This window comes from Callospermophilus lateralis, chromosome 2 (genome assembly GCF_048772815.1).
Source record: "Callospermophilus lateralis isolate mCalLat2 chromosome 2, mCalLat2.hap1, whole genome shotgun sequence".
Classification (NCBI taxonomy): domain Eukaryota; kingdom Metazoa; phylum Chordata; class Mammalia; order Rodentia; family Sciuridae; genus Callospermophilus; species Callospermophilus lateralis.
Genome location: NC_135306.1, coordinates 43,984,029 through 43,994,102, shown reverse-complemented (window position 1 = coordinate 43,994,102; position 10,074 = coordinate 43,984,029). Strand labels below are relative to the sequence as shown.

The 10,074-nt window shown below is 37.6% G+C and overlaps 1 non-coding gene across 1 annotated transcript; it reads left to right on the top strand.

Annotated features, from left to right (window-relative positions):
- The first annotated feature begins 2,086 nt into the window (after nucleotides 1-2,086).
- On the top strand, nucleotides 2,087-2,217 carry LOC143393266 (small nucleolar RNA SNORA42/SNORA80 family). The gene has a single exon (XR_013090563.2). It is a non-coding gene; the product is annotated as a small nucleolar RNA SNORA42/SNORA80 family (small nucleolar RNA).
- Nucleotides 2,218-10,074: the final 7,857 nt, after the last annotated feature.

Genomic DNA, 10,074 nt, shown 5'->3' with positions numbered 1-10,074 from the left:
GCATGGGAGGAATAGATGAATTCTAGATAGGGAAGAGGGGTGGGAGGGAAAAGGAGGAGGCAGGGAATTAACAAGGATGGTGGAATGTGATGGACATCATTATCCAAAGTGCATATATGAAGACTCGAATTGGGTGTCAACCTACTTTATATACAAACATAGATGTGAAAAATTGTGATATATATGTGTAATAAGAATTGTAATGGAAAAAACAAGTACATGTATAAAGACATGAATTGGTGTGAACATACTTTATACAAAGATATGAAAAATTGTGCTCTATATGTGTAATAAGAATTGTAATACATTCCACTGTCGTGTATTTTAAAAAAGAAAATCAATAAAAAAGAGAAGAAAAATAAAAGAGCAGTTAATGATAAGCTGTGCCTACCCTGTGCAATGGGCTTATTATACAGTATCCCTAGCACCATTGAAAGGAACTGGAGGAACTAAACAGTTTAGAGATAAGACCTGTAGTTACTGTCATTCAAGGTTCCTATAATAATATGCCCCTTCCCGGTTATCCTACAGTGAGGCCACCCCAACAAATCTTTTCCATACACATTGAGTATTTCAGCAACTACTTAATAGGTCATTCTTAAATATGAATCAATAGCCAAGGACCAAATATTTGACTAACACCTCTAATATTGAAGACAATGACTACAACAGCCAAATAGGACAAAGAATTTGGGAAAAAAATAGTTATAATCCAAAGAACAAGAGAGAAAAACTATAATCATTGTATTTGGAGAGATGAGAGATTATCTGCATCTTTCCAATTGGTAAAGAATTTTATGTATTCAAAAGTAACTAAGAAAACTTTCAGGAATCAAAAATATAATAAGGTAAGTAAATTTCTTAGGGACATTAGAAGATAATACAGTGAATTCTACCTTTATGAATAACTGTAAAGCACCAATTAAGATAAATAAATAAATAAATAATAGCATGAAGGAAGGGGAACATGGGAAGGGAGGGAGATACTGGGGACTGAAATGGAGCAAATTTTATTCCATGAATGTATGTTTATGCCAGAATGAATCCCACTATTATTTGTAAACTACTAAACACATTTTAAGAATATGCATCATTTTTAAAATCACCTCTTAAAAACTACTTGAGGATAGAAGGAAGGGTCTGCCAAAAAAAAAAAAAAAACCAGAAATACTTAGAATTCAGGAGAGAGAGAAATAAACACATGAGAGGTGACAAAAATTCTAGACTTCTGAAAAAGGAAAGCCCAGGATGATAATAAGTCTGTGGGCACAGTCATTCTTGAGACTCTATGGAAACTAGGAAAAAGACTTACAGAGGAAAAAAAGAAAGTGGTATACTATTGGATGACTTTGGCCATATTCACTTGGTTTCTATATTCTCATATGGTGTTCAGAGGAAGAACTAGTGAGAGGTATATAAGAAATTAAGCAAATTAGAGGGTCAAGATAATCAACTATGTTTTATAACAATTGACTCATAAAATGCCTTAGCTGAGGACAATGCCTGCAGCTTAAAATTCAAGAAACATATGATCAATACAGAAAATCAGAATGCAAATATGAAACTTTTAAATACCTGAATAAGAAATTAATAGTTTCTTGGGAAAAGGGTTGGGAACTGGGAGAGTATGTCAGGGAACTGCCAGATGCACCTTATAGAAGCATTTGATTTTCTAAATTATAAACCTGTTATTACTTTAATTTTAAAAGTCAATCTATAAAGTCCTTCTCAGATAACTCATTTTTCACATGATAGCTACAAATATATTGATGTGTGCCTGTGCTGTGTGGCTCAGCCTATCTTCTTTAGAGAAGGATGTTGGTCTATAAATAATCCCTTTTATTCTAATTATGTTTTCCCTATCTTGCATATATCAAGCAATTTTGTATTACATCATTGTTTATTTTAGTGCAGCTATTAATAACTGCTTGTTTAAAAGATGAAAATCTGTTGTAAATCCTCCAAATGCCAAGACAAAAAGGGGGTCCTGGGCAAATTAAAAGATGTGATCAGTCAAACTCTGAACAAGTAAAAGATGTTTAGCAGCTGAGACTCTAGAAATCATAGCATCTATCCTTTCAAAAGTGCAATACATTATGGCAAGTCTATCCCCCTGGGCCTTTCATAGTGTCCCATGCCAGGGCACACTGGTGGTCCCAAACTATTGCCTGGCTTCTGTGTGCACAGGTTGCTGGTACTGAAGTGGGTTGCACAGTGGGGAAAAATAAATAAATAAAAAGTATACTTAGTTCTATACCTGACTTTTGACTTATAAGATTCGGTTGTTCAATATTTTTAAGTGTTTACCTACATGACAAGTTCCAAGTTATTCTAGGAGGTTCCAAAATGAGTAAGATTTGTCAAGCCTCAAAATGAGATTTAAGGTAGTTTGATGGGAGAAAGCTGTAGTAATGGAATTACTGATGGATAAAATTCCAGGAAAAAAGAAATAATATTTTTTTTTTATCTTTGGAACATCAGTTTTGTTATACAATTTGTGAGAAACAAATGTATTAAGAAAGCAGAGAAGAGAGAAAGGTCAGAGGAGAGCAAGGCAGAGGGAAAGTGTCACAGGGGAAACAGTCTCTGATGTCTCTCGCAAGTGGAGGCAAAGGAGACTCCTGATGTCCAGGTGGATCAAGAGGGACTCCTGGCTAGAACCCATGCAGAGAAGCCTGAGCCAGTTTGCACACGTTGCTCCTGCAGTTCTTTGAGTCCATATGACCAATGCCCATACCATGATGTCAGGATCCACAAAATACAGGGTCCTCTGGCTGACCACTGGTTTTATTGTCTCAGCTCTCCATTTCGCTGGAATCACAATGTTTCTGAAAGAACTACAGAAATGTTTGCTTCAGTAGGTTATGGAGACTTACATTTAATTGTTTAGAAATTAAAATTTGTACTGTACTTCCATGGACATTTCATGTAAAGTCTAAAAAGAAACTGTAATAACTTTTAGCTTTGAAAGACTTCAACATATCTACACTCAGGTGTTCAACTCCTTTTTCTTCCAAGTCTGAATTATTGGTATCAAAAGGATGGTAGCACCTAACTCACATTGTGATACTATAACAAAATGTTCTTCTCCCGATGACATTATAGAGCATGGATTAACACCTAAGAGGTTGAGACAGAGGAAGGATTCATATTAACTTCCCCATAAGGCCTTCATCAGATTTTTCACTAGAAACTCTGGAAGGAAAAATGCAGTGGATTGATATATTCAGAGTGATAAAGGACAAAATGGGGAAGCCAAGAATCCTAGAACCAGCAAAAATGTTCTCACCATAGAGGGAAGAAATGTAGGCATTTCCAGATGAGTTGATCCCTTCATGCTGCTGTAACAAAATAACTTAGACTGTGGTTATTTATTAACAGAAATTATTTTTTCTCAGTTCTGTAGATTGGCAAGTTCAAAGTCAAAGCACTTTGCTGATGTAGCCTCATATGACGGAAGAGATAAAAAGGTTAAACTCATTTCCTCAAGCCCTCAAACACCCTGTTTTCTTTGAGGTTTTTTTTTTTTTTTTTTTTTTTTTGTTTTGTTTTGGTTTGGTTTTTATATAGTGGTGATTGAACCCAGGGCCTGCATACATTTTAGGTAACTGCTCTATCACTGAGGTATATCCCCATCCTTTTTATTTTGAGAGAAGGTCTAACTAATTTCTCAGACTGGGCTTAAATATGTGATCCTCTTAACCTCAGTGTCCTGAGTATACAGGCTGAGTCATTTATGGTTTGGATATGAGGTGCCCCCAAAAGCCTCTTGTGTTAATGCAGAAATTATTAGATTGTGAGAGCTGTAAACTAATCAGGCAATCCTACCTTCAATGGACTAACTGTAGGCAGGTGGGGCATGGCTGAAAGAGGTGAGTCACTGAGGATATAAACTGTAAGGGTGCTGTTTTACTATGACGCCACCCCCCTTGATGTGCTGTCTCACCTTGGGCCCAGAGCAAATGGACTTGGCTATCTATTAACCAAGACCTCTTAAATCATGAGCCTGGGTAAAGTTTTAATCCTCTAAGTTGTTCTCATTGGGGGGCTTGGTACAGTGACAAAAATCTAACTGAAGAAGTGGGGTCATTATTGTGACTAACTTGATCATGTGGATCAGAAACCCCAAAGCTGGTTTGCAGGAAGAATTTTTATTAGTTTAGAGGTGCACACTGGAAAAGCTTTAGAATGTGGTAAACAGAGCTTAATGGGAGATTCTGATAGGAGCTCAAAGAGGAATGACAACAAGAATGCAGATCATGTTCATGAGGTTTCAGATGGAAATCAGGTTTCTGTATGGAATTGGACTGGAGGCCACTCACATTATGTTCTGTCAAAGAATTTGATTATGTTTTTTCAAGAATTTGATTATATTTTTATTATGTCCCAAGACTCTACATGAGACTGAACTTTAAAGAGATGGGTTAATTAATATGGTGGTGGAAATTTCAAGGTAGCACAGCATGCAGTCACTAGCATGCATATTGCCAGCCGCTTTTAGCCTGGTTTCTTATGAGAATGGGGAGCAGAAAACAGAGTTAAGGGATTCTAAAACCTTGAAATTTGGCCATAAAAGTCTTGTAAAACTGTGGATAAGGAAGATATACTTATTTAAGATATTATAGCACCCAAAGAGATGCTAAGTACTTTGCCTAAACACAATAGAAAAGACAGCTTGAGAGCATCTCAAGAAGTTTAAGACTATACACACTAAGGGCTCCAGGATAAAGAAGAGAATGTTTCCTTGAAAAGAAATTACAGGACATTCTCCTGGCCCAGGGAATGCCTAAAAAGTTGCCTCACCCTGCTGAGGCATACAGGCTCTCAGAGGCCACTTCAGCCTTGATTCCACACACGGTGCATGCACTTGTTACAATGTAACTGAGTGAGATGTGGATGGAGATGAACTGGAATGGAATTCTGTATGTTACTGAAGCTACACTGCTATGGGCTAGCATCAGAGTGATTTCCCTTTTCATGTTAAATGGTATGGTGGGAACCACAACCAAATACTTACAGAATATACCCAAAATAAAAAGGGATGGGAATTCAAATATTTTACTAAAAACATCAACTAAATATGAGAAGATAATCACATAAGGATGTGAAGCACAGTGGATCAAGAGCTTGCTCTGCTCTCCTTATAAGGACACAAGTTCCAGTGAAACAATTGCTCTACTCCCTTATGACAGATGTCTGCTGTCTGACATAAAGGAATAGAGCAAGTCGTTGTTTCACTGTATGAGAATGCCAGTTCTGAAAAAAAGACCTTATTCATAGATGTTGGACTAGAACCTAAACATATGCTTAGGAGATATAATTTAACCTATAACACTCTATGTTACTATTTTTCTGAGAGTTTTTATCCATAGGTTTTGAATTTTGTAATATGATTTTTTCCTACATCAGTCCATTCAACCCTATGACTTCCTGGGCTTGCCAATAAAGTGCATTATATATTGGGATTTTCATGCCTATATTTATGATGAACTTTGGTCTGTCACTTTTGGGTTTCTTCCATTATTTTATTTTGGCACTGTATTTTCCAGTTTAACTATGTGGTAATACCAGCTTCATAAAATAAGTCGTGAATTATTCCCTGTTCCTTCCATTTCCTGAAATGGCTGTATAGAATTGGTACTAGATCTTCTTTTAAAAGTGTGGGAAAATTCTCCCAGTGACATCTATATCTGAAGATGTTTTTGGAGATTTTTAAATTAGGATCATAATTTCCTTAGTGATCAATGGACCATCTAATGTTTATGTTCTCGTGGTAGTTCATGCATCTCCAAAAATCCATCTATTTCATCTCAATTGTAGTTTGTGTGTTCAAAGTTGTTAGGTTGTACTAATCCATTTTCTGTTACTCTCATGAAATACCTGAGACTAGATACTCAAAGGATTGCCAGATAGACACTGGAAGGGACTCTCGGTATGATAGAAGTCTTTCATCTGCAGACCCTAATTTCAGTTCATAGATGAATTTCTGAGGTGAAATCTCTTGCCTACATTTAAGACTTTCTGTCTCAGAAACAGTATTAATGTACTGCATCACCATTTCTTTTTTGATACTGAAGTTCTTTCACTATAATGCTGCCTTTTATTCTTCATGTGCATTCATATCTTCCATCATCACTTCAAAAAGCTATAGGACTTCCTTCTCTGACAGTGACTCTCTCTGAAGGTGCTGATAAGCAGTCATGCCTGCAAATGTAATCTTCAGGTTGGGAAAAGGAGTTTTCTCTGTTTTTGCTCCCTAGCATTCTTATGCTGGAAAATCTGTCCAGAAATTTAGGGTATGTCTTCCCAGGTTCCCCAGGGTGACAAGGCAATGAAAGGTGCTGGGGTCCTGTCTGTGCTGCATTGCTCTCCTGACAGCTGTGGACTGAGGCAGAGGAAGGATTGGGGGCCCCTGCAGTGGAGCCATGGGGCTGGGTGGTGCTGCCACAGCCAGTGCTGCTCCATATTTCCCTGCAGCACCAGGACAGAGAGAGGGCCCTCATTCAGCAAGCCACAATCACAGAGCTCAGGGATCTGGGTAGATTCACCTTCCGTGTTCTGCCTTGCACACCATTAGTCCAGCCCAGCCCAGTCCAACCACTGTGGCCCCAGGAGTAACATTCCTGAAGACCAAAACCCTGACTGGAAATTCTCTTTGGTGTTGACATGTGAGTTTTAGTTTTTAGCAAGAATTTTATTTTTGAAAGTAATTTTGAATAGAACTCTTTTATAGACAACCCACCAATGTGGTGAATGCACTGTTTTGGATCATCCAGGCATTTTAGCTAATCTTTTTATGCTAAGAAGTGTACTATTGGGGATGATAACTCACATGGGCCACCCTGTTGAGAGTGACATCTTCACAGAAAACTACACACTTTTAATTCTGAAGATGAAATTTTCTTATAGCTGTCAATCCAGCATATAGAAAGAATATTACTGAATAAGTGTTTGATACCATTTCTGTACTGAGACTTACCAAAAATGACATTAAATTTCAAAGAAGTCATTTTGGGGTTCAAGGGGAAAGGGAGCCAGCAGCAAATGGCCCATGAACTTCCTATCTAAATAGTGCATTTTGAATCTTATCTGACCACAAGCCAACTCAAAGAATCCCATGACCTACACATCTACACTTTGGGATGAAGAGCTTTTGTCTTGGTAAAACAGGAACAGAATAACCCTTTACCCTGCCAGCCTCCAGAGATCTCAATATGAAAAGCTTATTTTCTTTGTGCATCCACAAAAAGGACAGGATTATTCTTTAGAATAGGGATTCATAATTTTGATCTTGCACATTCTCATGATGCCAGAGTGGCAGAGTAGTGCCTTCACAAGCAAACACCCTAACTAAACGTATTTGTAAGGTTAAGATAGTCCACAGGTATATTATTTTACCTCTGTAAAATATCTAGCTCTTTAAAGAGTGGAGGGGTTAATGGATTCATTTCTAAACTTGCTTCTTTTGCCTCTACTTCTAATAAATAATCCTGGCACCATAAAACCAGATACACCGTCACTCAAGTAAGTGACATGTGTAATTTAAGTCAAAGGAATTCTGCCTCTTTGCTTACTCTGAATAACTAGGTACCAAAATGCAATGCAGACAGAGAATGGAGACCAAACTTGATCTGTCTGTACAAGGCAACTGTGTCTACAGTGAAATGAGGGATCACTACCAGCAATGAACAGGTGACCCCTATGTTCTGGACAAGAGATCAGTGTAAGGTGCAGGAGTCAGAATTGTCTAGCAACAGCATAGCTTCGGCCAGATAGGCAGGGCTTTCTACAGCTGGCAAGATGAGCCATGAGTAGAAAACAAAGAAACAGACCTCACTTAACCAAAGAGGAATCTTTACCCTGGCATGTTCACTCAAAAAAGAAAATACTGAAACTATACCTGTGGACGTGCCAGGAACAGGCTACCCAGATAACTCTACAAAGTAGAAGGAAGCAGTGAGTGCCGTCTGGTTTCTCTGCCAATTCAAAGCAGAAATGGAAACCAGAAACATTTAATGACAGAGTCAGTAAATGGCAAAAAGGAAACACCAGGTAGTTTCCAACATAAAAGGGAAAGCCCTCTCCTCCCAAAAAATCAAACAAATAAAATTGAAGCAAGTAAAGATTCTAATATAACATAAACAAATATTAAAACGTCAAAACAGCTTCCTTTGCCGGTGGGTTGTATCTGTTAGGATGAAAGCAACCGCAGGACTGGTCTCAGTAACTGACTCTACAGTCATAACTGAAAAAAGGAAAAGGAATATGTAGGGGGTATGGAGCTTAGACTCAGGAAATAAACAAAAAGGGATAATTAGCCCATCAAAATTGTTTGTTGTTGTATTATTTAAATCTTTTTTGGAGCACTGTAGAGGGACCGCATGGTGAGCACAACAAAATGGTTTATCTTTCCCCTACTTAAATCATTTATGTTTTCATCCTACCTGGTGTTGAAAACTGGCAAGAGTTTTTTATATTGCTTTTCATAGTGAGAGCAAAAGATACATACTTGGTCTTATGACAATAATGAATATTCTAAGGAAAAAATGGAGAAGAGGGGAAAGATGGAATTTTATAAATCTTCAATACATGACTGACTATTGACAACTTATATATTTTTTCAGAAACAATATAAAAGTAAACATAAGTATGGCTTCCTGACCAAAAACCCTCTGTATTTCCCAGTTAACATACAAAACAATGCTAAAATGTCTGTAAGAAAATTGAATGATAGTCAAACTGAAAATCATTTAATACTCTACTTTATTTGGATCAGCCTTCAGCAAGCCAAACACACAAAACTTAAAATAACTCTATGTTCAGCTTAAAAAAAAAATTATTACACAAAACCCAATTGAAATCAACTCAAAAGGGCAAATAAATATAATTACATAATTAGATACACACAGCCCTCAGAAGTCTTTTTTACCTTCCATAACTACAGTGAATTCATTTCAGTCTATGTACTGGGCACTCTATACTCTTGGAGAATCTGTGGATTTAGGGTGAGTCTGGGCTTAACTGTTCTTGTCATTTCTCTGTATAAATTTCTGTACTTGATGATTTCTTGGTGCTTTTCCTTTATCCCTGTTTTTGTGCCTGTTTTCCTCTTTTTCCCCACAGCTACTTAAACTTGGCTACTGTCTCCATTCATCAAAGCACTACTCCTATAAGGACAGTGCATGTATGAACTTGCACTGAAGAGTTAGACACCAGAAAATAGACTAGAACACAAAACAGTAACCACTATAAAAATCAACATCAGATAACACCATCTGAACATTCTCTGGCCAGAGTGACCACAGGACCATGGCCAAGAGCCATGCTGTTCACTAAATCTCAGTCTATTATCATGTTGTAGACTCATTCTTCAATGACATATCCCCTCTGCTCATCACAAGGCCTAATAAGCCTGCGTCTTCTCCTCACAGGAATTTATCACACATGACATTTTAGCCTTCAAACCCTTTCTCACACTACCCCTCAGATGTGTCTTTACACACTCCCCTGCAGAATAAGCCTTAGGCGTTTTGATAAATAAAATGACTGCTTACAACACCTTTCTACTCTTGCAACTAAGATCAAACAGAGCCTCAAAACTAGATTTTGTTTAACTTGGACCATATTAAATGTTTTCAGACTTTTCTCTCCTACTCTTTAGTCAGTTTTTTTCATTGCTGTTACCAAAAGACCTGACAAGAACAATCTTAGGAAAGAAAAAGTTTATCTGGGGCTACAGTTTCAGAAGGTCAGTCCATAGATAGCCAACTCTATTGCTCTAGGCCCAAATGAGGCAGAACATCAGGACAAAATGGGATGGCAGAAGAGAACAGCTCAGGAGGGAAAGTGCTGCACTGCAGATCAGGGACAATATATAAATTCCAAAGGCACACTCCCAATGACCCATCTCCTCCAGTCGTGCATATTATCTGCCTATAGTTACCACCCAGTTAATCCATTCAAGTAGATTAATGCACTGATTAGGTTAAGGCTCTCATAACCCAAATGTTTCACTTCTGAACTTTCTTGAATTGCCTCACACATGAACTTTTGGGGACACCTCATATCTAAACC